This window comes from Phalaenopsis equestris, unplaced genomic scaffold (genome assembly GCF_001263595.1).
Source record: "Phalaenopsis equestris unplaced genomic scaffold, ASM126359v1 Scaffold000258, whole genome shotgun sequence".
In the NCBI taxonomy this organism is placed as follows: domain Eukaryota; kingdom Viridiplantae; phylum Streptophyta; class Magnoliopsida; order Asparagales; family Orchidaceae; genus Phalaenopsis; species Phalaenopsis equestris.
The window spans coordinates 808,847-811,445 of record NW_018164700.1 but is presented as its reverse complement, the minus strand read 5'-3'; positions in this window follow the sequence as shown (position 1 = coordinate 811,445).

Genomic DNA, 2,599 nt, shown 5'->3' with positions numbered 1-2,599 from the left:
ATATATATATATATCTTTGATGAGTAGTATTTTTAAAAAACTTGATTGACTACAAGGCTATAACGATTTATAATCAATTATAAGTATTAATTAAAAAAATAGAATACAATTTATTAAATTAGATTCAAATGATGTTTTAATATAAACAATAATTTTTAAATCTTGCCCTAATCCTTAACATCTTATGGCTATCTGATTAGGGTTGTCAAAACGACTCTTTGTTCGTGAACGGCTCGTGTTCTGCTCGCTACGCAAATGAGCCGAACACGAACGCACCTTTTGAGCTTGAAATATAAACGAGATGAGCCTCGGATCGCTCGTGTTTGACTCGTTTACACCCCTAGGTGTAAAATTGTGCCTTGGTCCTAAGAGAAGGGGTGCAGTCACAAATTACGACCAATGTGGCTAACTATCAATGTTATAACTTTCAACCATGGTCTCTGTGGCTATTATCTACTGTTATAGCTTCCAAATAAGGCTTTTGTGGACAACTGGCGCTATTAGAGACTCCTGTTATGAACTAAGCAACTAACCATTACTGTTACATCTTTCAATCATGCCCTTTGTGACCAACAACTGGTTGTGCATCGACTAATACGGCCTTTGTGGTTGAGTGTTAATATTACAACTTCCAACTATAGTCTTTGTGGCAAACTGCCGCTAATGTAGTTGTTGACTACAACCTTCACGAACAACTACATTGTTTGTAACTCAATGTCTTTACAAATGAACTACTATTGTTCATCTATAATTATCAGCATTGTAAACCAATCTTTTTAATTCAGAAGAAGAGTGAGCATATGTATTTATAATCAGATAGTGAATTATTCTGATAGGGCTATGCCCGTGGTTTTCTCCTTTTCCTAGGTTTTTCCAAGTAAAAATAATTGGTGTCTCCCCTCACTACTTTTTATTATCTACTAGTGTATTGGATCTTCATGCAACACTAAAACATTAAATTATCATTCTTTCGCCTTAAAATTTCCAGCATGCAACAAGAATTTTTGTAGTTATATGTGGGACATACATAAGTAGTATGTTTTGATGAGTAAAAGAGTGAATTCATAGTAAAGTAATAAAAATAAGATACAAAATAAATAGTTTTTGGATTAAGGCCAAAATTATAAATGATCTATGAGTTGATGCGAGTAGCCCTACTAATTATATTAAGACAGTAACTAAGTTAAGTTACTCGGGAACCAGCTCAAATTCATTTTGATAAATAGCTCATGAATCGAGTCCAATGAGGTAAGAATTGAAGTCAAGATTGAGACACTCATGATTTGACTCATTAGCATGTAAACCACCTTTTTAAAAAAAATATTATGTAATACACTCAAAATATACAAATATTCAACAATATTAGTGTTTTTTAATCCTTTTTATCATTTTATCAGAATATTTAATTACAACAAACTCTCTATTTCATAATAAATAGATTAACTTGTGAGACAATTTGAACTCGTATAATTAAGCATAACACCGAGCTCAAGTTCAATTAATTAAAGCATGTTTAAGTCACAAATCAAAAATGACACGAGCTCATTTAAACTTCTAGATCATTTCAACTAATTTATTCATTCTTAAAACTCAACTTGAACTCTAACAAGAGCTCAACTTTTATTAGGATCATAAGGATCTTTATATCAGCCCACTCATTCCCGAAATTCAAAGCATTTTTAAGGAATTTAATCAGTATCTTAACTTTCATGGATTAGCTGAATTGGGGATCAAATTTGCTTGAGAAGGAGCATGCATCTCACCAAATTCATTTAGACCAAATTAGATCAAAACCAAAATGGTTGCTTCAAGCGGAAACAGCCCAATTATAGGCTTTAAAGCTCACCTGGATTCTTTCTGAAGTATTCAAAATTGTTTTAACGGAAGCAAATTATATAAATATATTTCTTCAACACTTTCTACAAATCAAGGACTTGGTGTTCTTGTAATTTTCAGCCATGGCCCATTATTATTAAAGTGAATGGAAGACTGAAGCTGGCGTGTGGCTTTGAATTAATGGGAGACCTAAAGCGGGGACTCAACTTGAGTCAACGTCCGAGTGGAGACAAATGAGAATCGCATTAATGGAAGGGAGGAACTTAGCGGTCGATCAACATCAAAATTTTCATTAAACCAGCTTTATTAGTGGGCATATTGAATCATTAGGAAGTTTTGATAAATCTCTGGTTGATTACAGAACATAATGTATGTGTGTGTCCTTTAATGAAACGTTAGCACTTACATTTTCTAACCCCCAATATAGTATTTTATGCATATATTTTTGAAAAAATATCACATCCGTACAATGAACGTGATACAACAAGGCAGAGCGGGAGCTCAAACTTCCATTGTATCACGTTTGTTGTTCGAACTCTAGACACATCTTAGTTTTAAAGGCTCCAGTTAAAGCATCTGTCACTTCGAGTGATTAAAAATCTTGCTAAGATGCGACATTGAGGAAGTTCACTTGAATACCTTTAATGAAACGTTAGCACTTACATTTTCTAACCCAATGTAGTATTTTATCCATATATTTTTGAAAAATATTACATCCGTGCAATGAACGTGATACAACGAGGCAGGGCGGGAGCTCAAACTT